This window comes from Onychomys torridus, chromosome 3, assembly GCF_903995425.1.
Source record: "Onychomys torridus chromosome 3, mOncTor1.1, whole genome shotgun sequence".
Taxonomy (NCBI): domain Eukaryota; kingdom Metazoa; phylum Chordata; class Mammalia; order Rodentia; family Cricetidae; genus Onychomys; species Onychomys torridus.
The window spans coordinates 22,396,502-22,424,020 of record NC_050445.1 but is presented as its reverse complement, the minus strand read 5'-3'; the positions used below and the strand labels follow the sequence as shown (position 1 = coordinate 22,424,020).

Sequence of the window (27,519 nt, the reverse complement as noted above, 5' to 3'; positions counted from 1 at the left end):
AACTTACAGGGCAGGATTTCCTGACTTTATTAACGAATCATAAATTTCCTTTTGTAAAGGTGGCCCTCTCTGCTGATTATCTCTGAAAGACAAGAATTGAGTCAACTGGATAGCTTGTCTGGTTAGGTGCCTGCCACCAAGCCTGAAAACTTGAGGGGTTGGATCCCCAGGACATGTGGTGGAAGGCGTGAACTGACTCCGGAAAGCTGTCTTCTGACCTTCACACAAACTGGGAAACGTATACCCCCCATGCATATAAATTAATAAAAAAAGTAATAAACAGAAGATTAACTTAACTCTATATAACAAGTTTCACTGGTTGATCTTTTTACTAAGATTTCTACTAAGAATACATTCTGGCTGAATGTAACTATGCTATGTGTGTTTGTTGCAATTGTTTTTGCAGTTTAAAATTTTCAGTTACTTATTTATGTTAACATTTGGTTATGTATACCACCACATGTACACAGGTGTCCACAGTGGCCAAGGGGTGAAGGGCATCAGATCCCCTCATAGGGGGCAAGGTTATGAGCCGCCATGTGGATGCTGTGAACTGAACCCAGGTCCTCTGCAAGAACAATAAATGCTCTTAACCACTGAGCCATCTCTGCAGCTCCAGGAGTTAACTGTATTGTGTCATTTGTGTCTAAAACAGCATGCAGCAAAACTAAATCTGCCAATAAAATTTCTAAAGCTAACAAATCTTTAATGACTTCAATTTAAACCTAATGTGTGCTAAAGTTATTGTTATTGACATGCTTAAATTAAGCCATGAACATGTACACGTATGAATATAAATGTTTTAGGCTGATTCACGGCCTTGCAACTGCGGCTTTCACGTGTAGAGGCTATGGCTGCACGGCCTACTCTCTCTGCCTATCATACTCTGCCCCTGCTCCAAACCTGCCACTGCTTCTTCTGAAAACCTGCTATTCCAGGTCCTCAGCCAGGCCTAGCCAAATCAGGAATTAACTGCTAAGTTTGGGACTGAGGTAAAAAGTCAATGGTATTCAAAGACTTTATTTCAGTCAGGACTAACAAACTGTAGATAATGAAATGCTAATTTTGAGCTTCCTAGAGAAATGGCTTGGATCTGGCATTCTTAAATGTTAATTATGGAAACAGGCTAAGAAAAAAAAAAAAACTACTGCAGGTTCAGAATAGAGAGATAACTAAATTTTGCATTTAAAGGATGACTATTGGAAAAAGCACAGGGACAAATAGCCAAACTAGTGGAAACACATGAACTATGAACCAGTAGCTGAGGAGCCCACATGGAACTGGACCGGGCCCTCTGGATAAGTGAGACAGTTGATTAGCTTGAACTATTTAGGAGAACCCCAGGTAGTGGGACCAGGACCTGTCCTTAGTGCATGAGCTGGCTGTTTGGAACCTAGGGCCTATGCTGAGACACTTTGCTCAACCTAGGTGAAGGGAGGAGGGGACTGGACCTGCCTGGACTGAATCTACCAGGCTGAGCTGAATCCCCAGGGAGCCTTGGAGGAGGCAGGAATGGAGGGTGGGTTGGGGGAAGGGTGTGGGTGGGTGGGAGGAGGGAGGACAGGGGAATCCATGGCTGATATGTAAAATTAAATTAATTATAAAATTAAAAAATACATATATTAAAAAAAAACCTTTTAAAATCAATTAAGGAAATAAAAAATATTAAGGGACTGGCCTAGGCAGAAATATTCCTGCATGGCTTCTGTGTTTTGCCCCCATGAAATATACACATATTTGGTCAATGTTGAGGTCACTGGTTTTGTTAATGGGAAGACACAGTTGCCATTCAACACTAATTCAATGATTACAATAGAGAATTGATTTTGTTACAAATAATGTTATGAAATTAGATATCAAAGTTATCAAGATAAAACCAGCATTATTATAAAAGCCACATGAAGGCTTGTATTTGTGTCAGAAAATATCGTGATACAAGTACATAATATATAATAAGCTTCTGACAGATAAAACATGGTAAAATGTTTGTTTGGCTGGTTTTCAGCAGAAAAGGTACTTGGGGAAACAGAGCATTTATAAATGCTGTGTCCTACTAGCTAACACTTACTGTCTTGGAATAGAAGTCTGAGAGCCACTGAGGCTCTATGGAAATTGACACTCAAGAGAGGGTTTTGCTTACTGAAGAACACACAGAACCAAACATTGAAATTGGGACTTAACAAGGCTAAAGATAAGGGAGCCAAAGAGAGAAATGGGAAGAGGGAACCTTATTTGAGAATATGCCCCTACCAGATTGGCCTGTAAGCAAGCCTGTGGGGCATTTTCTTGATTAATGATTAATATGGGAGATTTTCCAGACCGTGGAAAGCAGTCTGAACAAGCCATGGGGAACAAACCAGTAAGCAGCACTCCTCAATGGCCTCTGTATCAGCTCCTGCCTCCAGGTTCCTGCCTTGAGAAAGTTCCTGACTTTCCTGGGTAATGGACTATAAAAGCTGTAAGCTGAAATAAACCCTTTCCTCCCCAAGCTGCTTTTGGTTATGGTGTTTTATCACAGCATTAGAAACCCTAACAAAGTCCCTAGCAGAAGGGCACCTGCTTGGGTTTCTGAGATGAAACAGCTCACAGGCATGACGGGTTAGAGAATGCCTAGCTCAGCAATGTTAGCCTGAACACTCGCCCCGCACGGCCTGTATGTCATCAGCACTCTGCCTTCCAGCTCACGGTTCACAAGAGCAGAGAGCTGCGTCCCACAATGAGGATCATCTGGAAACACCAAGTTCATCCAACTACATCTCAGGGAAATGAAAACCTACCCATAACTAGTACCCAAACTGAAACGCTTCCAGACACCACAGACTATCTTTTTGAAGAAAAGAAAGAAGTTTGTGAAGGAAGGCTCTTCCTCCCATGACTTTCAAGCTCAAGCTTCTCCAAACACCTGGGAGGGCAGAACAGGTGTTAACTTCAGCTGACAGGTGAGGAAACAGGGGACAGAGAGGCCATTACGATGTCAGGTAGAAAGCCCAGTCTAGTCAGAAAGCACTCAAAGCGGAGGCCTCGGAGAGAGCTCTAGTCCAGCCCTCACTGGGCAAGAGTTGCCTTCTGAAAGCGGGAGAAGGTTGGGCCTTCCACTTGACCACAGTGAGGACAGGACTCACTCCTCCACGATGTCCAACACGGACAAACAACTATGCACATCTAAATTCTAGATTGATCCAGTGAATGAGAGCAACCCAGTCAACATCTTAGCAACATTGGGCGTATTTCCAGTGCTCAAGAGACACATGTGACAGGCGGCTCCCACCATGCTAGGCAGAATGGACAGTTCAGGAGCAGAGGGTGCCCTTCCATGCAGATGCTGCAGCTTGCACCCTGTCATACAGGGCTGTCACTGCTGGCACCTGCAGCCAGACTGGGAGTCCAGCAACTGCTTCCAAGCAGGTCTGTGGACACAGGCAAAACTGAGCCTCCATTGACTCTCTTTAAAAAGGTCCTTCTGCCAGGCGGTGGTGGCACACGCCTTTAATCCCAGCACTCGGGAGGCAGAGGCAGGCGGATCTCTGTGAGTTCGAGGCCAGCCTGGGCTACAGAGTGAGATCCAGGAAAGGCGCAAAGCTACACACAGAGAAACCCTGTCTCAAAAAACGAAAAAAAAAAAAAACAAAAAAAAGGTCCTTCTGCAGCAACATCCTAGGATTCTGCTCACGACCCAAAATGGGAGACTGGAGAATCTACCTGTCCTTCTACCCTTACTGGCCCTTTATCAAATCAGATCAAGGGTCATCAGGCGTTCACTACTTCCTGGAGCATCAGTCACTAAATCCAAATTAAATAACATGCTTTAATTATTCCAACGGTTAACATCTGAAACAGTCATAAAAAGACTACTCACCAGAAAAGCCAGCTGGAAATAGAGAAGAGTCTCACCCCAACGTCCTTCCCATATGAACCTATGAGGAAAAGGTTGCAATTTAGGGTCAGAACAAACAAAACAAAACACACACACACACACACACACACACACACACACACACACACACACACACACCATCTTGTTTCTCCAGAAGAATGAGTATGAATTAATGCCTAAGCATTGGAGGCCCCTTTTCCACAGAAACTGTAACCATCTTTTTTCCCTCTAGCACAGGGCTGTGACCTCTTTCCTCCTGGCCTTTTATCTCACCCATGGGAAACATCTTAAGCAGAGGCTGTATCTACCACCTCTTGGAAGATTAATTAAGAGTGTGGTGTTTTGAGTGAAAATGGCCCCCAGAGGCTCATATGTTTGAATGCTTGGCTGCCAGTTAGTGGAACTGTTTGGGAAGGACTAGATGGTGTGGCCTTTGTTGGAGGAAATGTGTCAGCCTGTGCGGTTTAAAAATCCCACACCCCAGGTGTTAACTTCAGCTGACCTGAGCACAGACAGGTCGTTATGGTGACAAGTACAAAGCCATGTAATTTCAGGAGCCAAGAGAGATAATGGGGTAAAGGGAAGTTGTATCTGCTCTTTCCACCTGCTGCCTATGGATCAGGATGGAAAGCCCTGGCTACTGCTCCAGCGCCATGCTGTCTGCTTCCCATCGTGATGATCGTGCACTCACCCCCTGAAAATGTGAGCAAGCCCCCAATTAAAAGTTTTCTTCTGTAAGTTGCCTTGGTCATGATATTTCTTTGCAGCAATAGAACAGTAGTTAAGCAAAGAGTATGTTTTAAGAGGTAAGTGGCTTGTGCCTATAATCCCAGGACTTGAGGAGCTGAAGCAGGAGAGTTGCCATGAGTTTGAGGTTAGCCTGCCCTCCATAGTGAGTTCCAGGACAGAATGGGTTGAAGTGGTTTGGTGATCTTCTCACTATACTATACTGAGGAAGTCCAAAATCAGAATTCAGTGCCAATGAAAACACAAACCTCAAATCACTGGGCTAAAGGGAATTATTTATCCTGGGAGGATTCAAAGAAGGCTGGACTGTGGCAATTTTAGCATCTTCCTCCCCCCCCATTATCTCTACTGGCTCCTGCAATTAGATTAATTAAGTTTTAGTTAATTAAAATGGCAATAGGAAGTGCCAAGCACAGTCATAAGCACATTGGTAATTGACTCACACCTCACAGTAAATCGTTTCTATTTTGCAGTAAAAGACACCTAAGCGTGGACAGGTTAAGTAACTTCATCAAGGTCATACAAACAGAAAGTGAAAAGGGCTGAGATTTAAGTCCTGCCAGGCTTCTGTGTCGCCAGTATGCAAGCCCGTTTTTAATACTGACAATGGACATTTGAAAGACCATTAGAAAACATTTCAGGGACATGCAACCAAAAAGAAAAAAAGAACTGGACTTTCTTAGCAAACAGTTTCCAGACATGTCCCGAACACTCTTCCAGATTGCCAGCTTTGAGTCTTTTCTGTTCAGAGGTTCCAAAGAATGTCGATCTTTTAATTGTGCCACTTTCCCAACATTTACTCTTAAACCCCCTGAGCGCTGTTTTCTGGTAAAGTAACCCCAAAACTCCAAGACATTATCTGCCAGCAAAACTGCAATTCCAGCTGTGGTCGTAGCAAGGGCACCTCACAGTAAACAGAGACCGAGTGGGTCCTGGGGACTGAAGTCCTTCAAGTTGCTGTAAACTGGTTTACACGTGACTGCGTGACACTGGGCTCTTAGGAACGTGTGACCTGCCAGAACGGTTCTACTTTCTCTTCCTTGGACTCTTTAGAATGCTTGAAAATACCTTTTGTGTTTTATACACAATCTCGTGACCAGTAAAAGACAGTCTTCCAAAGGTACAAAAACTAAAACAAACATCAACAACACAAAAAGCCTTGAGGTGGTGTGCTCTCCATGAACGGTGTGTCATCCTTTGGGCAAGTCACTATACCTCTCTTAGGTGTACTTTTCTCTTTGGTAAAATCTGCTGTACTTTCTTTAGAAGGTGGCAATAGCTGGTCAAGAGTAGGCACATGGATGGGTATGGTGACTCATTCCTGCAATCCTTAAATTGTAGAGGCCAAGGCAAGAAAATCAATAGTTTAAGTCCAGCCTGGACTACAAAGTCAGCCTGGGCTACAGAGACAAAGTTGTAAAAAAAAGGAAGGAAGAAAGGAGGGAGGGAAGGAAGGGAGAGAGGGAGGGAAGGAGGGAGGAAGGGAAAAGAAAATAAATGACACACCTTCTCATAATCAACTGTTATAAAAAATTTCAAAACCAAGTTGTATCTTTGAGATTTCATTTTAAATTTTTAACAGGTTTGTGATCATAACATTTCTAAAGGAATACCTACTTTCAGGTTCTTCCGAAACTTTCTTGCTCTCCAGAGAACAACATATATGGATCAAAAACTCAAGACAAGACAAGAAAAAGACCTTTGTTTCAAAAAATAAAGAAAACAAAATAAGCCTGGCCCTGAACCTACAACTGCAGACTTCATGTGAACACAAATGCTCCAAGCTCCCTTCCTCACAGTCACAGCTAAATATGTTGGGCATAAAATTCTTGTTGTGCATGAAAGCCATTTCTAGTAAAAACTAGAGGTCCACATGGCCCTCAAAGATCAGTTTGCTCCCAGGCTCCATGTAACAAAAGGTGGTCAATAGTAACATGTCCCAGAATTCCAAGATCCTGAGTTTTCAGGAAAAGCACTTCCTAGGCCTACCTGGCCTTGGAGCCTCAGCCAATGGCACCCTGTACCCGTGGGCCTCACCTGTGCTGTTCATTGTGTGGAAAAGGGAACAGAGAGAGACATTCTTCCTGAGGGCACTCTGTTTTGTATTTATGCAGCAGCAATTTAAATATGGAAGTTTCTGGTCTGACCCCACCCCCTTTGAAAGGGAGGATTACACAAGTCTCAGTAAGTTTCAAGGAAGAGGCTTGCAAGGAACATGGACCTGGGCTGAAAGGCTCCTCTTCGACCTCATACACAGATGAAGAAAACAAAATGTCATCTGTCCACTCCTGAGCAGCCAGAGGCTGAGTCTCTCCTGTCTCTGATCCCTGATGCAGAGACTCCACACAGCCTCCCTACCAGGCTCTCATGCTGTTCCTTGCTTGAACTTCCCAAGGACACTGCTTCTGGATCACACCCAGAAGGGTTGACTCCACAGGTCTGGGTGTGGTTGGGTGTTGTGATTTTTCAGTCACTCCCAGTGGATGGTAACACACAGACAAGTGTGTGACCCATACCCTGGAAAGATCTGCTTCAGAGAAGCTGTTGGACCTACTTGCTCTGAGCATTGTTTTCTTTCAAACAAAACAACACTTTGAAAAGAACACCAAGTCAAAGAACTCTTAACTCTACTGCAGCTAAGGGCAGCTTTCTCTGTGTGCGGCCTTCCCCCTGCCTGCCGACACAATAAAGATTACAACACAGAGTGAGTAAGCCGGGAAATGCTTCCCAGCAGAAGTAAAAAGGAACGCTCGGAACAGGTAGGAAGGGTTGTGTACCGAGAAGTAGTCTGTGACAGACTCCACTGCCCTTTGGACTTCTTACCATGGCGTTCCCATCCCCAGAGCTCCATCTGGCTCCTCCTCCTTGTCACTAGTTAGTAACAGATCACTCACTCTCAGGGACCACGCCTCCTCTCCCTTCCTCCACTCTCTGGCAGCTGCTGCTGGCCACCCTTCCCAACCTCTCCCTAGGTTTCCAGGTGGACCTTCACACCCATAAATACCTTCAGGGCAGCAGGCAGGGAGCTGGGGGGGGGGGGGAGAGGGTGTTTCCTAAGGCTCTCCCATAGGCCATTCCAGGCAAGGTAAAGCCAGGAGACAAAGAGGGACAGAGCCTGCCCGCCATCATCTGCAAAGCTCCTACTTCTGGAGGTTGACTTGATAAGACAACACAAAGCCAGGAAAACAAGAGGAATGGGGTTCTAATCCTGTCTCTGCCATTTACCTGCTAGCTTTATGACTCTGGGCAAATAGCAGAAGCTATCTAGAAGTGCCTCAGTTTCCCTATCTGTAAGGTTGATGTTTTGACTCAATTCTTCCCAAAACTTTTATCAAATTCTCAGTTATATTAATTTAATTAAATACAAATTCTTTAGACAGAGACTTCTTTATACTATAAATATCATAATTTATACTTTATATTCTATAGATTTATATTCTATAAACACAGCCTGTCACTAGCAATGTAAAGGTGAATGAAAAAAAAAAAAACACCACTGAATTCAAGAGAAAAAAATGTATCTAGAAGAAAGACAGAAATATAGGCAAAACTACCTAGCCCAAGGTAATCATTAGCATACTGGTTAACTAGCTTGCTACAGGAAACACAGACAACAACAACAAAATATTAATGTGACCAGAGATGATGTAAAACAGAGCAAAGCCATGCTCAGTAATTTACAAATTCTGAAGTCAGGCACTTTTATACACACACACACACACACACACACACACACACACACACACACACACGAGCCTCAGGACAATCTTGAGAGGAGCAGATGCTGCTAGCCTCAGGTCACAAATGAAAGGTCTCAGGGGTTAGGGAGGAAGTCACTCAACCCCACACGAGGCTAGAGTGTTACAGCAAGGCTTCCGCCACTGGCTTGACACTAAGACACGCACGTCCATCTTCTATCACGCTGCCTTGGCCTTACCTGTGAAACCGCTCCTGACTCCTCCAACTCCTCCCCAGCCAGGCCCAGTCTCCCCTGCACTGTCCTTACACTCCCTGTTCCGGATCTTGTCTCCCTCATTAGCTTAGGACCCTCATTGGTCCTTAGGCCAGAGGAGATCAAATAATCACTGGTGTTTCATACACATCTTCTTAATGCGTCAACAATCCACAAAATTAGGCTGGTCAAAGAGGCAGAAACCCTTGGTTAATTTAAGGAAAACTTTCTCAAAAGTAAGGCATTAACCTCCTTGTGTCCTCAACTTTATGGTAAGTGTTTAGTAGGCCTGTGCAATAAACTCTAGCAGAAAGAGTGCACAGGAACAGACCCACTTATTTATTTCCAATAAATAAGAATGTTTTTGTAAATGCAATTGTAAAATGCAATAAAAATAAATTCCTATAAGCTGGACAATATGCAAGTCCAGTTTTTAAAAAATTGGATTTAACAGCTCAACACTGATGGTGAGGCTGCTACATAGATTACTAATCGTAGCGTCTCAATTTCTGCACTTATCTTGTTGTCTGCTGGAAGGGCTGGGTGAGGCTGATGTGAAAGCAGCAGGCTGGACCAGCTGAGCCTGCCACCCAGATGGCAGCTTGCTAATAATGTTCATGGAGAATTTGTACACCAGGCACTGCTGATCCTCACTATTCACTCCTTTCAAATCTACAGTCTACCTGTGGGGTAGGTGCTACTGTCACCTCCATTTTATAGGAATTGAAACGGAGACAAAATGCTTCAAAGGCTTCTGAGACTGCAGGACTGGTAAGAAGCACAGCTGGCCCTGAACCTGGACAGGAAGGGTCTTTAAGGACTGGACTGGGGTGATTTCAGGGAAACCCACTGTCATTTGGGAAGTGACCATTCAGATCTTCATTTCAGAGAAATCACCTGATGACAGAAGAATGCAAAGTCAGGCATGAGGCAGAGGCTGGTTAGTAAGTGGCCAGGTACGGGGTTGTGTGGGATGGAGGGAGGTATCAGGGAGAGAGAGCTCCAGATAACTCTGGAGTTCAGAGCCTGACATCCTGCAGGGAGCGGCAGGTCCTAAAAATGATCTAGGAAGAGGCAAAAAGAAAAGCAGACTCAAAGGGGAAGATGAGATCAGCTTTCAACAATGTTTACCTGAATGTAATTCTCTTGGCAAAATCTGTGCCCCAATCCCTGAGTATTTTGAGTTCAGGTATTCCCTCTTTTTATCTGGTTCTGCCAAACTACTCTCCTACTCATATGCTTTGCTTTGGTACACTTAAAATGGTTTTAAAAGCAAGAGTTAAAATAGTTTTTTTTTGTTGTTGTTGTTGTTGTTGTTTTAAAAAAAGGCTCCCAGCTCACTATCACTTATCTGTAAACAGCTATTTGTCTATGAAGTCTTGTTGGCATTTCCATTAAACCTAGTATCTCAGTTACTGTTCTCTTGCTGTGACAAAACCCCATGACCAAGGAAACTTATAGAAGAAAGCATTTAATTGGGGGCTTGCTTATAGTTTTGCAGAGTTAGTCCATGATTATCATGGTGCGAAGCAGACAGCATAGTGTTGGGGTTGCAGTTGAGAGCTTTGTTTACATCCTGATCCATAGGCAGCAGACGGAGAGAAAGACACTGGGCCTGGCATAGGCTTTTGAAACCTCAGAGCCCATTCCCAGTGATGCACTGTCTCCAACAAGGCCACACCTCCTAATCCATCCCAAACAGTTCCACTAGCTGGGGCCCAAGAATTCAAACATATGAGACTATGGGAGACATTTCTCATTCAAGCTACCACATGGCGAGTGTGTGTGTGTGTGTGTGTGTCTATGTGGCTTATAACTGCACCCATAGCCTTTCACATGCTACACAGGCACTCTCAGTGAACTTTATCCTAGTCTTGTCATTTGGCTCTTTGGACTTCTCCCTCACTCCTGCAAGAAGGAAGGAAGGAAGGAAGGAAGGAAGGAAGGAAGGAAGGAAGGAAGGAAGGAAGGAAGGAAGGAAGGATCCTTTTTTTTGTGTGCTCAGCTGCACCCAGTTTACTGTTAAGCTTAGGCTGCCTTTTGCTCACCCAGGTCTTGGCAGAAATACCACCTTGCATAGAGGTCTTTCCTGAGGTTCCTCACTAAGCAGCTCTCCTATTCTCCTGACAGCTACCTCTTACCCTCACTCCCAGTTCTACGGCCTTCACAGTACTTATCCTGACCCAAATCAATACTGTCAGTGTGGTTTTACTAAGGAACTGTTCACATCACGTTTAAAGCCATATCTCTACAGAGCAGACACCTGCTCTGTTGACTTAAAAAGATCATCTGGGTATTTAAAAGGATGAAGACTCAGGGCCTTTGTCTAATTCATAGACATTTAGTAGCAAAGGTCCAAGGAAGGCATCAGAGGAAAATGTCACCTCCCCTGAATCTCCTCCATTAGCTAGCAGACCACCTGATCTAGTGGGTGGACACCTCTCCTGTGGCATTTTTCAAATGCTATTGTCAGGGACAGAGAGCCAAGCAACATGGGCCCATAAAAAATATACTAACTTCAGAATCATGTATCTGTGGATTCGGACCAGGAATGTCATTAGCACTGATTACTACACCTTTCCAAACCTACTTCCTCCCCTGTAAATGGAGCTGGGGCACCCTACCTCAGGTTCCCACAAGGAGCAAGAAAGTGTCCTAGCACATGCCTACCACTGGCACTTAGGCTGCAATCATCACCTTTGTTACTGTCAAGTTTACAGTCAGCAAAATGTATTCTTTCAACTAGGGTGTGACAAATGCACTGAGATTAAAGGTGGTAGGCATGTGGAACCACGGTGATCATAGCATCTGTATGGAAGGAGTTAACACTCAAGCATGCTCTCTAACATGCCCAGTACTTTAGACACATCAGTTGCTCCTCTACGCCTAACACAGAGACAGTCACTTGCCACTTCTGATACTAGGATGACTCTTCAGGGAACTTTCTTCCCAAGGTGTTCAAATCTAATCCCTGGAACCTGTGAATGCTGCTACAGAGCAAAAGAGACTTTGCCCCAGGCCTTAAGCAAAGAAAGCATGCTATGGGTGGACCAAATCTACTCAATATAACCAAATAACCCCCAGAAGCAGAGAATGTTCCCTCGCTAGAGAAAAGAGAGCAGGGAGGCCGGCAGGGAAAGTCCCAGCACTAGAAAGCGCTGCTAATGCTGGGTTTGGGGTCTCGATCCCAACGGCAAATACCAGAAAAGTCTCTAAGAAGTGAGGAGAGCCCCCAACTGAGAAATAGCAAGAAACAAACTTCAAGGAGCTGAAGTCTAGCAACAACCCCAAAGAACCTCCAATAAGAGCCAAGCTGGCTAACAATGAAACACAACAGTCACATACACCTTCTGACCTACAGAACTGAGAGATAAAACATCTGGGTTGTCTTAAGGCCAGTTTATGGTAAGCTGTTATAGAAGTCATCTAAAACTAACCCTCTTATGCTGGTGTTTGCTATAGTTTAACTGACAGCATTTCTTTCCCTAGTGGTCCAGAGACGTATTTCACAACTGACAGCATCTTAAATGAGTGGAAATACAGCATTAACTGTTTTGTAAATGGACAGAAGATTAGCCATCAGGTAATTCAGACTGCAGGCTTGAGTTCTAAAGCATTGAGTACACTTCCACAAAGCTCCCAATGGTTAGAGTACACCATAAAGGCCAAAGGATGCTGCCCAGGCCAACATCTAACACGAGATCCCAGACACAGTTGAACAAAGACCCAAAGGTACTTACCCTCAGAAAAATACATTAATCTTCTAAGGATTAGACACAAAAAAGTGCCAGGTATCCTTCTAGGTACTGGGATAAATAGGTCACATACTTTTCCTTATGGAGTAGACACTAACACTACAGCAGAGAACATCAATGTCATGTGATGTAAGGGCACATTACAATGATTGCGAGAAGAGAAGTTAAGCATCTAGAGCACGCCCATGCTTTTTACAAAAGAACCACATATTAAATACATATCTGTGTGTAGTGGGTAGCCATCCCAGCATTGGCCTGGAAGTTCCAACCCCCATTGAGGCTTCGGTAATGGTCACGCCCACAAGGCGGGGCAGAGGAGGAAGCAGAAGACCCAGGATTGAGAGGAGAGGCCTGTCTCTTGGTTCTGGGACCCTGGACGCTGGAGGTAGACTGAGCAGAGTTCTCCAGAGAACACCGCATGACTGCGCCATACCTTTGCCAGGCCCTACAACCTATCCCTTCATTTGTAAGTTACCCCACAAAATAAATCTCCCTTTTAACTACGTGGAGTGGCCTTAATAATTTCACCAATATACGTGTGTGTGTGTGTGTGTGTGTGTGTGTGTGTGTGTGTGTGTGTGAGAGAGAGAGAGAGAGAGAGAGAGAGACTGAGACTCTTTTCGCAGGTCATTCCTCACTACTGCTAGTGTGGGAGCTCTGACAAATAGTTTGTTGTTACAGGGTTTTTTGTTTGTTTTTGAGAACAGTCTTGCTGACAGCCCACAGTGGCTTCAATCTCTCTTGCAGCCTTGGCTAACCATGAACTTATGATCATCCTGCCTCAGCTTCCTGAAAGGTAAGATTACAGCCATGTGTCACCATGCCCAGGTGGTTTATTATGTAGTGGTAAACCAGTTTTATATAGGACTGCATTTTATGAATTTCTAAAAAAAAAAAAAAAAAAAAAAAAAAAAAAAGACCATGCTTTCTCTTCACCGAATCAGATTCCCTCTCTTTTGATAGAATTCAGTCTTCTAAAAACTGAAAATCAGGGGGCTGGAGAGATGGCTCAGTGGCTAAGAGCGCTGACTACTCTTCCAGAGGTCCTGAGTTCAATTCCCAGAACCCACATGGCAGCTAACAACTGTCTGTAACTCCAAGATCTGACACCCTCACACAGATATGCAGGCAAACACCAATATACATAAAATAAAAAAATAAATAAAAAACATTAAAAATGAAAATCAGTTTGATATTAACAATGCCCAAAAAGGTTACTATGACTAAAGAGTATCTTGGGGGGGCTGGAGAGATGGTTTGGGGGTTGAGTCCTATTTCTCCAGATGACCGAAGTTCAGTTCCCAGCACCCACACCAGAAGGCTCGACATCATTTGTAATTCCAGCTTCAGAAGATCCAAAGTGTGCACATGACATGCACTCACACAGATACTATCACACGAATAGATAGACAAATGGATGGACGGACAAAAACCTTTTTTAAACAGGGCACCGCAAAAGCAGAATGCAACTCCAGCCTCTCATCTTCCTAGACTGCTGGTCTTAAGCCATTTTTACTTTTGGAATGGCCGATAACTCCCAGTTGTGAAGATCGAACAGAACAGCCTAACACACAGAGCAAAGAAACAAACTAATTTGACCTGTAAAACCTTTCTAGAGATACAAATATGTGGAAAATTCTAGACTTCTGAAAAGATTTTGCAGGAAATATCATTGGAATCTATGTGTTTTAATCTCCCTACACACACATTTGTGTGTGTACATGTATAATGTTTGAGTGTGTGAGTGTGTGTGTGTGTGTGTGTGTGTGTGTGTGTGTGTGTGTGTATGTGTGTAGAAGGAGGAAAAGTTCTAGGCTGGAAGACAGTTTCTTTCTTTCTTTTTTTTTTTCCATGGCTTTGGAGAAGCCACAGGTTAATAACACCATTAGCTGAAGACTGTAATTCAGACATTAGCCAATGCAGCAAAACCCTACTTTGTACTTGCCTTGATTCTGTACTAAAGGTCTGGCAGCCCACTCTAGCCAGGCCACATTCTTAAGTCTACGTTTAAGAAATTCGGACAGACTACACACAAGAAGAAAGGCTACAAAGAGCCACAGGAGAGCCTGCCATCCTGGACAATATCCCAAAGACCCACAATTAACTCAAACTTCCTTCACTTCTAATTATGAAAAAAAAAAAAATCACTAAATTGTTATTTCTCGCCAACCAGATTAGCAAAATAAAAAAGAACTGACACTCCCTTGGTGGTCTTTGAGGAGCATGTTGACTCAATACTTACCCAAGGTGATCACTGAGCCCTGTGGCTCAGCAGACCACTGTCTGTCCTTAGCAAACTGTCACAGCAGTGTAAGATCAAGGGATTAGATACACCCCACAGCTCCAGGGGCAGACCACACAATGAAAGACGGATGCTATCAAAGAGAAGCTATTTCTATGCACTTACTGACACACTGCTAATTTGAAACAGCATGGCAGGCAACAGCATGGAAACCATCTATATGAAAGAATGGGAAGAAACACAATATACACATTCATAATAGCTTATATTTACAAGTTGATACCTGTGGTATGGGAAAGGCCTGTATGAGAAAGGAATGGAAACATGTCTCAGTATTTGTCCCTTCTAATATGATTGTTAAACTTGGGGAAGTACAGATCAATTATTATTATTATTATTATTATTATTATTATTATTATTATTATTAATGAAGTTATCCCTAGGAGTATGACAAATGGAGTCTGATCAGTTCAGAAAGACAAAACAGAAAACCAATGCCAGGAGTTCTGCCTAGACAGGGACTAGAGGAGCTGGGTGTGGGCGACACGTCCTCAGGCCAAAGTCTGTAAGTCAGAGACGCTCAGGCCAGAGTTCAGGAGGTGAGCACAGTGAGTGTGGAGAGGGTGACTTCTGTCCTCCTGGGTGTGGGTGGCCTGGAGTCCCTGTTAATGTATTATAGCCTGAAGGAAGTCAGCGAAGTGGAGGGGAAGGGGGAAGGCAGAAAGCCTGCATTGCCTCCCAGGGAGCATGCAGCCAGACTGTTGGTTTGCAACTGGAGCAAGTAGTGGCTGAGGCCTCCTGCTCACAGACTAAGCTGGTTCAACGGGAGGCAAGGCACAGCACAGAGCTTCCTCAAGAGCTGAAACTTGTGGGATTTTAAAAACTGAAATAATATGGAGATATAGCAGATGAGTCTGCTGTTTAAGGAAGTCTGTAGGAAATTTTTATGAGGAACTGTCCTCTGCTATTTCTGCTTTGGAGAAACAAGTTCGACTGAAGATGACTGATTCCATTTAACCAGATTAAAAGTGGAAAGTATTCAGTATTTTAGACATGCTGGCATCTTTTCACAAGGTGGTCTGTCCATAAAACATCAGTGAACCAAAGGGCCGAGTACTGACCGGCTCCTTCACCTTCACACAGGCAAGGCCACCATCAGGGCTCTGCCCCCCCCCCCCATCTGCTGTTCAGATGCCTCCCAAAATATGCAGGGAGAGGAAGCTAATTCTGACAGCAACCAGGAAGAAGCTGCTGAAAAAGAGAATGGTAAGAACCAGCAGGCAGAAGTTCTGGTGGATCTGGCACTAGATTCCCCACTTCTCTCCCAAGTGAGAAGGCTTTTCCAAAAGATGCAGTCCCTGAGTCCCACAGTTACCAGCTCATCCCAAAGAGCAGGGCTGCATCTGTTTAATACCTACAGGAATCCCTCTCCACATCCCCAGCAGTTCCTATGACTCCCTTCCCTCTGACAGACAGACATTGGGGTGCTTTAGGGGGCAGAAATTATTGCAGAGGAATGTAGGCACTGTTCCAGTTCAGCAAGTGTTAGGTGATGCCCAGAATGCTGCTGTGCCATCAACACTACACAATGTCAAGGGCACCCAGGTCTTTAGCTGTCCCTTAAAGCATGATGAATCTAAGAGAAAGAAGACATTCAAGGATCTGGGTACCTCTGATGGTGTGATTCCCAGTAAATACAACTAAATTTTCTTTTTTGATTAAAAAACAAAAAAGACAGCGACTTACATACCTTGCTGGTACACATTCAGGGAACATGGCCGTATTTCTTCACTCCTCTGGCATTCATTAAGCTCCGACTATGTGCCACACAGCTCAGAGCACTGAGAAGGCTATTGTAACTGAACAGGCCTTGAGAGGCAGAGCTATTGCCAGACACTGCATTTCTCTGGTTAGGAAAACAAAGCCCATCGCCACTACTCAAAACCCCCAAGTGAACTAGAAAGAAACACCTCTCCATCCTAGAACAGTCCTACTGCAGGACATGGTTATGTTCTGTTGGGGTTTTTGTTTTGTTTTGATGATGTGAGGGGGCTTGTTTTTGAGAGTGGGTCTCACTGTGCCGCCCTGCCTAGCCTGGAAATCCCTATGTAGACATGGCTGGTTTCAATTTTCTAGCTATCCTCTTGCCTCTGCCCCTTAAGTGCTGGGATTATAGGTATATACTGCCATGCCCAATATGGCCTATTTTTCCCCCCTAATTTGACAGAGATTCTAGTGGACAAAATTTGAAGTTACCATGAGTTCGAGATCTGAGTCAGTGCACTCCAGTGGGAACTACTGGCTTAGTGCCCCGTAGTCAGGGGTACCTTGGCCAGCAGCACCTACAGCTAAAAAGAAATCTGCAGATTACCAATCAACGAAATGTCCCTCTGACTGTCTCGTGGGGGCTTGCACACAGCCATGCTGCATGGCGTCTCTCCAGAGAAAAACCAAGTGCAGACCATGGCAGTGGAACCCACACTTCAGTGACCACGGGTGACCACACCCACTTAAAATCCAACCTGGGCTGTACTTCTCAGCCAAATGTCAACTACTTGACCTTGCCTGCAAGAAGGAATGACAGACAACAGACCATTCTGCACGAAAGGATACATAATATATGAATTTCTGACTCCCTAGCCCCACAGGCACAATCTTAAAGTCAACAAATGTGAAAAGCAGGAGTTCTTAACAACTGATTCATTCAGACAGATCCAGAAAAGAAATTCTTTTAGCTACAATCTTTGGGAACAGCTCAAAGTAACAAGTCTGAAAGCTCTGCAACACTCTGGCTCATTGTTCAGTAACCTTCTGCAATGGAGACCTATTAAAAAAAGAAGACAAAAATCCCTTCTTGTGGAGGACAGCAACCAGACACTCCGAAGCAAAGCATTTTTACGATACCCAATAACACCTGCCATGACAAACCAAACATTTAAGTGATACCAGAAAGGACTGTCAAGAGAGACTTGGCCCAAACGGAAGAATCCAGCTGGAAGGGAAGAATCCAGCTGGAAGTCACCTCCAGTTCAATCACTCTACCCAGCTCCAAGCTGCTCGCCACTGCTCCCCTGGCCCTGAGAGAGAACGTTGGGTGCTGTGCACCTGCTGGCAGCAGCTTCTCTGGGTCGGGACTTTGTAGGCCAGTTTTCTCTTCTGCCTGGCTAAGGCTTCCTCTGGGAATTGTGGGAAGACAAGTCTCTGAAAGACTGGCCTGTGATGTATCTCAGGCCTGTTGAGTCTCAGATGTTATATGGGGCACTAACTACAACAGCCAAAGAGGCAGTGAGCCCCAATGGAGAGGCACCCATAATTCTCTTCTGGTTGCTTGTCTCTCATGTCCTCTCTATCTCTCTTGACTTGATTTACAGCTTTCCAAAGTACACTACACCCTCCACCCCCCTGCATTAAGCCCTCTGCTCTCTCTCCTTTGACTCTTGGCAGAGTGCTGAATCAGCTATGGCATCACGGCAACTCTGGAGGAAAATTTGCTCTACCCCTTAAGGTGTGGATGCTTAAGGAACACCAGCCTCATGCGGAACTTGGTGAGAACTGAGCAAGGTCTGGACTCAGAACAGGCCTAGAAAAGGCCCAGGGTGTACGGCAGCTTAATGACGAGAAGCACTCAACTGTGCTGCAACCGCATTGTATTTATCCAATGTTCCTGTTAGCCTCAGAGCACCCATTTCTTCCTCATCCCTGTATCCAGGACAGACCAGAGGTGCTCTATAAATGCAGCTTGTCAAGGCAGAAGACTTAGATCTGAGAAGTATCAACTTCTGTGAATTCAGACTTGGCTTATATACACCTCTTTCTTATCTCTCTTATGGCAGCAGAGATCTATCACCCCAGTACTTGGGAGGTGGTGGTAGGAGGCCCCTGCCTGTAGCAGTGTGCAGCACCACCTAGCATGTACAAGGCCCTGGATTCAATCATCAGTAACACACACACACACACACACACACACACACACACACACACCTCTTACGAAGATAAATCTAAAAACTTCTGAAGGATTTCCAATTTACTGCAAAGGTTTGGCACTTAATTTGATGGCATTCATATGTCACAAAAGTTGGTGTGTTTTTTTCCCAAGGCAACAAAATTTTGCTATATGCAGTTATAGACCAGAATTTATTTTGAGTAACAAATATTACAAATGATTTGTTATATGTACATGCTTACTGAGAGAAAATGGAGGCATCCACTTGTTTGTATTTCCTTCAAGCCTTTATAAAAATACATAGCTAGCTGTAATTGTGAATAATGCACTATATTTGTACCTGTCTTCCAACTGTGTAACCCAAAACAGATTTCATGCATGAGCTAGCAGTTAGAAAGGAAAATGAAATTGAGATCTAGAATTTATTTGCTGACAAAGTTGATGTCACAACTCATTTCATATTTAAAAGACAAAATACTATGGCCTAATCACTGCATAGTCTCTTACTTTGTAAGTACAATTTGGCAGGATGTTTTGAATAATAATTGCCTTTTTGGATTTGAGAGAAATATAAAAAATTTTGTGTGGCCATTTTCCTGTCATAAAAGTAATGCATGCTCATTATTTGTACAAAGATGTATAAATGCCAATACTTATTGAATATAGATTCCATGTCAGGCAATGGTCCACATGGTCTGTGAAGACAAATTCATGATTCCCCACAACCTCAACAGAAGCACAGAGAAATTAACCATGTCGTCCAATCTACATGCCTAGGAACACAAGCCAGCAATCCATCATTATGCTCTAATCCTCTAGGAGTAAAAGCAAGCAATAATTTATTCAATCAAGTCTTTCACTACACAATGTCATGGGCCCAAAACAATTCATAATGAACACTGTACCCTTTATACTGGAAATCATTATAAACTAGGATTTCTGTGTCACTATCACTGACACAGCTACAATCCAGACCAAACTGATTCCAGGCAACTGATATGTATTTAAAAAAAAAGCAGGGGGGTTTTCAATTTTGCAAATTTTAGCAAATGATGCAGTCACTCCATTTGTTAATTCCCTGAATCAACTAACCATCCACTCTCACACACACAAAAAAAAAGAACTCTCTTTAAATTTAAAGGCTAACTTATGTTCCTAATTGCCTAGCCCTAAAATATTATGTATTTAACAACACCAAAAGCATATTAAAATTATCAGTCCATCAATCATTATTATTCATGCTGCTATGGCAGAAACAGGACATACAAGCTTATACATATTTACGCACACAAAATAATCTGGTCATCTTTCTAGTTTTTTGAGCAAGATCTCACTCTAGTAATAGGCTAGTCTGGAACTTACTATGTTGTCCAGACTGGATTTGACAACTCACAGCAATTCTCCTGCCTCAGCATTGCCATCTGCTGAGATTACAGATGTGATTACCATGGCGGCATTCATCATTCTTTGGAACTTAAAATTGTGGTATCTGGCATTTCCAGAAGGTTCTAGCTATCACAATGCACCGATTTGTCCTGCTGACTGAGTAAAGAAAGTTAAAAAAGGAAAGAAAGCGATCATTCTAAGCACTTACCATAGTTATTCTCCGTCTACAGTTCTCCAACACCTAGCTGATACAATCTCATTAAAACTTGGAAAAGGCTAAGTACTATTCTCATCCTGGTCTGACAAGAAAGCCTACACAGTAAACCAATGTGAAACCTCTTCTCTTCCCAGTCAGGGCTGAAAAAAAAAATTGCTTCTAGAACTTACCTTCCTAGGTAAGACTTATACTAAAACGAACAAACAAACAAAAACAACCAAAAACCCACCTCATGAAAACCCAGCATCATCAGTGATGTCATTCTAAATCTCACTTTCTTCCTACTGGGGAGAGGTTTGGAATAAAAACCATTGGGCGCTGGCTAACTTTTCCAGAGGTCTCCTTTATTCTGAAGTCCTCTGCTCTCACAACCAGATCACCACACATGTTCTGTCACAAGAGACAACAGCAACCCAACTGTCAGAGGCTTTGTCTTTCAAGTAGGCTCGGAGCTTTCTGCACAGGTGAGTGTAGCCTTTCCGTACCACACTGGCAGTCTCTTGTGAAGCATTGATCCTCATGTTTACACAGTTCTCTACAAACCTAAGTGCTGTGCACTGCACTGGGGTTCTACGCCTAGTAAATTGCTTGTGCTAAATACGAAGGTATCGTAGTTCAGCCTTCACTGGACTTAATCCATAGCTTTATGGTGCTGGCTGACTGCTAAGGAAGGCAAAGGGTCTTACTATCTTATCTAGTTAGCAATCTGCAATTGATTGCTTTTTAAAATGGGGCTAGGAGGAAGGGGGTGATCGGTGGGAGGGGGTTGAAAGAGAGTAAGGGGGTATACATGTATGAAACAGACAAAAATAAAAAGTAAGAACATGTGAGAACCACGTGTTTATTTATTGGAAAATGGCCTTGCCGACATAGACATTTTTGTTCTAAAAAGCGGGAGAACCTCCTTACTTGAAAGTGACTGCTAGATTTAACCCCACTGTTCTAGAGTGGCCTGCTTTGCGGGCTTCCCTGGGGAAGGGCTGGAATCCAGTGGTAATTTACATCCATGGTCTGAAGTGCCAAGCAATGGTGCAGCAGGGTGACCAGAATTCTAAAAACAAAGCCAAGCTATTGCTTTAAAAATTGAGAACACACAGACACAGAGCCTGGCTCTGACAACATCCAAAAGATTCATTATAGACAATCTATTCAGGAGACGCTTCGACCGCCCCAGGAAATATAAACAGTGTCCAAAGACAGCCGAGGGGAGAGGAAATAACTGACCGGAATGAGGCGAATCATGTGAAGTCTGTCCAACCAGGCCTAAGACATCCCCAGTGTTTCCACTGGGAGCCGCGGTTAAACGTGCCCTGGCACATGGGCACAGACCTCCCCTCCAGCTCAGGCATGGGGCTGCTTCCTTGCCTACCCACTTGTTTGTGCACTGCCACGCCCGCACAGGACCAAGAAACCACAGGCCTTGGCAGATCCTTCCAGCTGATCCCCAGTTGCTCAAAGTTTAACAAGAATCACGGCTCCCTTTGCGAAAGTTATGAATGATTTAAGTCAAGTTTACAAGACACCCACGGCCAGGATACGTGAGTGTCAGTAGACACTAGCAATGGCGTCTTAAAATGAGGTTTAATTGGCAGGCCCTTACTAAAATGAAAACGAGTTTCTCTAACCCACGGGCTAAGCGTCCGGCGCTACATTTAAAAAAAAAAAAAAAAAAAAAGAAAGAAAGAAATCTCGCAAGGCTCAAGTTTAAACTCCGACCTTCCTGTCTGAGTCACCGCCGCAGGGTCCCTCGTGGAGTGTCACCCGAGTTCTCTCCACGATCCTCTCCTTCCCCGCTGCCACCCGCCCTGTGCGGACTCCAGCACCTAGGCTGCCAGCCCACGCGCGTCCGGAGACCGTCGCGGGGAGAGGAGGGGCGTGCGTGGCGGCCCGGACCCGCTCCTCCCGCACCACCGCGAGCTGGGCGGTGACTCCCGGGCCTCCCGCGGGCGGGTCGAGGCCGGGCTGGGTGGCAGCAGGGACCCAAGCCTCGGGGGTCGCTCGTGTCCACGGACTTTCGCGACTGTGGGCCGCGGCGGGCCTCGCTCCCACTCCCCTCCCGCGGCCCAGGGCGCCCGCAGCCCGCGCTTCCTTCCTCCGCTCCCTCGCTCCAGCCCACGGCCGGTTCGCGGGGCCCGCCGGCGGCCCTTAAGTGGAGGCGTCCCGCCCCGTCCTGTTTGGGTCTCCGCGGCCCGGTCCCCGCGATCGCTCGGCACTCACCCGCCGCCGCCTTCGCCGCCGCAGCCAGGGAGAAGGTCTCTCTGCGCTCCGGGACCGCCCGACCTCTCCTCCCGACTCGGCTCCGGCTCCTCCCCGCGCGCGTGGGCGGGGCGCGCGGCCCGGGGGGCGGGGCAGCCGCCGCCACCCCCCCCCCCCCCCCTGCTCTGTTCCACCGGCCCGGGACGCCCTCCCCGCGCTCTGCTGGGGCCGTCCGGTGTGTGTGTCTGTGTGTGTGGACACGCGTGCCCGCGGCAAGGTTGGTGCACCTCGCTGCGGTGCGGTAGGACCCACGCGCCGCAATCACCACGCACCGCCCAAGTTCTCCGCAGTGCCCGGCCTGAGAAGATGAGCTCTGCCAAACCCTTACACAAAAGTGAGGCTCTGATCCAGAAAGGTCTGAGGAAAAGGCCACCATCACATTTAAAGGGCTCTGGGGCCACGGGGATGTTGTTTCTCGGGAACGGAGGTAAAGCCAGATTGTTAAATGTTAAGGACATCATCTGCCGTGCCTTCCCCCTAGATCCCCGTGAAATCTGTGCTTCCGAATGCCCCATACTTGGCAAAGTTGTGCGTAATAAATTAATTGGATCAGATTGGTCTTTTTTTAAATTTTTTTGGTATGAATTTAGAGTTTGGTAGATTGAAGGGCCACTTTTGCTTCCACAGTAGCTGCTTACAGTCATTCAACGAAACGAAGCACCTGTTGCGTGTCAAGTATTATGCTAAACGTGATAGGAGATATCAACCCAAGGGAGGGTTGCTTTCAAAAAGCTAGAGTTCAGCAGAAATGGTAATAATCAGCAATCTGCTAACGCACTCCTAGGTATCTGCTTTCTCCTTTAGCAGGATAGAGATAGAAGGCCAAAGTAGGTCACTAAGAACCAATGTGGGCAGAGTCCTTTAAAGTATTGGGTGAGAGCAGGGAGCTCTAATTGGACCCAGTGCATTACAGGAGGGAGGGAGGGAGGGAGGGAGGGAGGGAGGGAGGGAGGGAGGGAGGAGGGAAGGAAGGAAGGAAGGAAGGAAGGAAGAAACATGTTGACGGTTGTGATGGGAGAGTGGGAGAGGAAGTTGGGTGTGATCAAGATACATGTATGAATTGTCAAAGAATAAATAAAACATTCTTTAAAGTGAGAAATCAAACAAGAAACACACGAGTATTTGTGGTAATCAAAGAATAAATAAATACAAGAAGTGGGTGAGTCTTTCACTGGAGTTTCACTGAGGAAGAGAAGTGAGTTGTTGGGATGCTGGGATCTAGGCACTGAATCCCACTGATAGCATTAAATCCACTGCTGTTTACACTTACTCAAGTGTGCCTTGCTTGGCAGCCTCCAGAGAATGTTCTTGTTGGGGTGCAAACCACAGCCTGCCCTTTAGTTCCTACTTTGTACCGGGTTAGGATACACTCGGCTGATTCAGATAGTGACAGTTCAAAGACACACCCTAAACAGAGTGGCCTGACACAAGAAGGGACTGTTACGGTCACACCAGTGATTTCCATCTTGTGACCATTCTCTAGCTCAGTTAGGTGTTTTTGTGTACTTTTAATTTTCCTCTCATTAGTCTGGGACAAAAACAACCAAGCGGCTTGTTGAAGAATTCTTGTTTCAGTGCTCTTCAGACTGTAACCACAGAACAGTCTATAAACAGCTATCCGCACAAGGAGAGAACAGAAATCCAAGAGCATGTACAAACTTTTGCAGAAATTGTCTCTTGAAGTCAAGTCATTTGAAATGTGGCCTTTGGTTTTTTCCCATCTCCCCCATTTTGTATTTCTCTCTCCCCCGCCTCTCTGTTTTGTACTAAAATATCAGCCTACAACAAATTAAGATTAAAATGCAGTTAATCATTAATATCTGTGGGTCTGCACCCTCAGATTCAACTACAGATTGAGAAATAATTTGAAAACAAAATTGAGTCTGTACTGAACAAGTATGTTTTCCTTGTCTTTATTTCATCTATACTACAGTCTAACAAAATTACCATTTACATTGTATAGAACTAGATAATAAATAATCTAGGAATAATTAAAACATTATTATATGTGAGATGTAGGTAAGTTATATGCAAATACTATGTCATTTGATCTGAGAGTTTTCCATCCTTAGATTTTAGCGTATCAATGAAGGATGGGCACTGAGGGGCAACTGTACTACAGAGAGTTGGGAAGTTCTGATCATTTAGCCAAAAGGCAAGAACCATGAGAGCTAACATTTAACTAGTACTTCCTGTGTGGCAGATGTTGCTTTAAGAGCCTTACATACATTAAATCTTTTCATTCTCCTGGCAACCCTAGTAGGTAGCCACAGCAAAGTTAACCCACTCAATCTGAAAGGAGCTGAGTCGGGTTTTAAATGCAGGGTGTTTGCACAGTTTGTGCATTTACCCATGGTTCCAGACCTGTTTCCTGAGCTTCGATAACTCACATTCCATCTCTATGTATCCATGCCTCCTATTATTTATATATATATATAAATATAAAATTTATACATATGATATATATGCATTTAGTATATATAGATAGTATATATAATACATAATGTATATATTATATATATATAGGCTCACTTGTTTCATGTAAATGAGTATATGCCTTTTCAGTTAGTAATTCCACTCATGAAATCATAGTTGGATCATCAAACATTCCTTTTTGCCTGTTCCTATTAAAGTGTATGCACAACTTCAGCAATTTCCGTTAACATTTGGTTGTCTCTCTTGTGATCCTACTCCAGTTTTAAGAACACTGATTCCAAGTGTACTTCTTGCCTGCCAGCATCTACATGTCATGGTCAAACTACCACTTTCAGTTCAGGATGTCCTTTGCCTGGGCACAGGACAGCCGGAAGTGCCTGGTGGCTAACATTCTTCCTACACTTTTTTTTCTTTGAGACAGGGTTTCTCTGTATAGCTTTGGAGCCTGTCCTGGAACTCACTGTGGAGACCAGGCTGCCCTTGAACTCACAGAGATCCACCTGCCTCTGTCTCCTGAGTGCTGGGATTAAAGGTGTGCACCACCACCACCCCGCTTACTGTCTGCATCTTGTCTTAACCAGTGGCGGCAGTGTGGAGGTAAAATACTGTGTTTTGACCCTAACTGGGATAATGGCGAAGCTGCATCTATGTTGTCCTGGCACTCTCTGCAGCTCCCCCTTTTCTCCAGCGGTTTGCCTAGGGTGTCTTCCCTTGCCCTTGGTCTTCCCTGTTCTTCTTCCCACTCTCCTGACAAATTTTCTTGGGAATAGGTCCCAACCAGGACCTGCAATATGATTTATGTGACTCAATACAGAATGAAAAAAGGCTCAAAATTATTTAAGAAGTTCACAACGTTATGGCCGAGCATTAAGTCAATCACAGGTTTCTGTGTAGTGCGCAGGTGTGTGACTTCCCTTGCACAGGAGTGGAGCTGGCCTAGCTTCTGATACATCAGTTTCACTTGAGTCTTTCTTCATCACAGGCTCTGATTCTACAGAATCTCAAGCAAAAATAACAGCTATTAAAGTAACAACAAGCTCAGCTAGCTACTACCAGACCTGTTTATAGAAGCCACCAGTATCCCACACCTCATAGGAAGAAGAATTATGCTCTCATAGGTCGAGCCTTGGCCACAGAAAGAGCTGTAGGCATCAGGAATGATCTGGGTTAATGAGGTGAGAAAATGAGTTTCAGTCCGGATTCTGACGGACACTAAGGTGCCCTGTGAATTTGTGCTGTGTCGTTGAAGCAGTATCCTGGAAATGCCTTTCCTAAAGAAGTTCTAACTGCAGTTCTTTGAAGGAGGCACCTGTAAGGAAATAAGGTTGGCAGCGCTGGTTGGAAAGACAAGCCCCTCTCAACACAGAGACAGTAGACGCCTCAGCTGAGCCTACAGCCCACTAGGGAACTGAAGCTGGTGGGTGTATAGAATTGGCCTGAATTGAGTCCATGGTGTTGACCTTTGTGTTTTGCTTTTCTGTTTGTTTGTTTGTTTGTTTTAAATGGGGGCAGAGATTGACCTTTGTGTCTCTATATTTTACATTACTAGAAAGAAGCAGTACTTTAACAAAGTACATTGTTAGAGTAGTGCCCATTGATAGAGATGCTCAGTAACTGGGAACAGCTGTGGCAGCCCACAGCAGTCCGGACCTGGGAGAGGCTTCACAGGAGGGCATCTCCCAGATTCTACTCGGGTTGATGATTAGGAATAATAGGAGTATGGAGCTGAACCCAAGAGGGAGTGACCTTAGATTTTACTCTGTTTAATTTGTTTGGGGGAACACATGCTCTGGTGAGTGTGCAGAGGTCAGAAGACAGGTTTGAGGAGCCACTTATTCCACCTTTACATGGGTTCTAGCTGTCAAACTCGGGTAACATGTCTTTACCGTCTGAGCTAGCTCACCAGGCCCCCTAAGCTCAGATTGTTGTGTTGTACTGGGGCAATTGCTGGTTACACTTTATCTGGTATCATGGGCTTATTGAATTTCCTATTTTGTTCTTTCCCAAGATTCCTTTAAACTGTTCTCTTCCCTCCCTTTGTTGACTGTATTTTCCACCCTCTCCCTCAATGGCTCCGAAATAAAGCAAATAAATCAGTTCCTGTAAAAGAATCAGTTTCTGTGAAAGAATAGTAGAGGAGCAGGATGAAGTCAGTCTTACGGGGGAGGTTTTGGGGGTTAAGTATGTAGTACATACAGGGGTTGTAAGAGCAATCTCTAGATTCAATGCAACCCCCATTAAAATCCCAATACAATTCTTTACAGATCTTGAAAGAACAATATTCAACCTCATATGGAAAAACAAAAAACCCAGGATAGCTAAAATAATCCTATACAATAGAAGAATTTCTGTAGGTATCACTATCCCTGATTTCAAGCTATACTACAGGGCTATAATAATAAAAAAACCTCATGGTATTGGCATAAAAACAGACAGGTGGATCAATGAGATTGAATCAAAGACCCAGATGTAAACTCACACACCTATCGACACCTGATTTTCAACAAAGAAGCCAAAAATATTCAATGGAAAAAAGAAAGCATCTTCAACAAATGGTGCTGGCATAACTGGATGTCAACATGTAGAAGATTGCAAATAGATCCATATCTGTCGCCATGCACAAAACTCAAGTCCAAGTGGATCAAAGACCTCAATATAAAACCAGTTACACTGAACCTGATAGACGAGAAAATGGGGAATCGCCTTGAATG

The 27,519-nt window shown here is 44.5% G+C and overlaps 1 protein-coding gene across 1 annotated transcript in view; it reads right to left on the bottom strand.

Moving 5' to 3' along the window:
- Nucleotides 1–22,429, bottom strand: part of Gng12 (G protein subunit gamma 12) — a 112,282-nt gene extending 89,853 nt beyond the window's left edge. Inside the window, exons 1-2 of the mRNA XM_036182421.1 lie at nt 22,334–22,429; nt 3,857–3,914 (exon numbers count right to left, since the gene is read on the bottom strand). The gene's annotated coding sequence lies outside the window, so the exon portion shown is untranslated. The remainder of the gene's footprint in view (nt 1–3,856; nt 3,915–22,333) is intronic.
- Between the last annotated feature and the right edge of the window lie 5,090 nt (nt 22,430–27,519).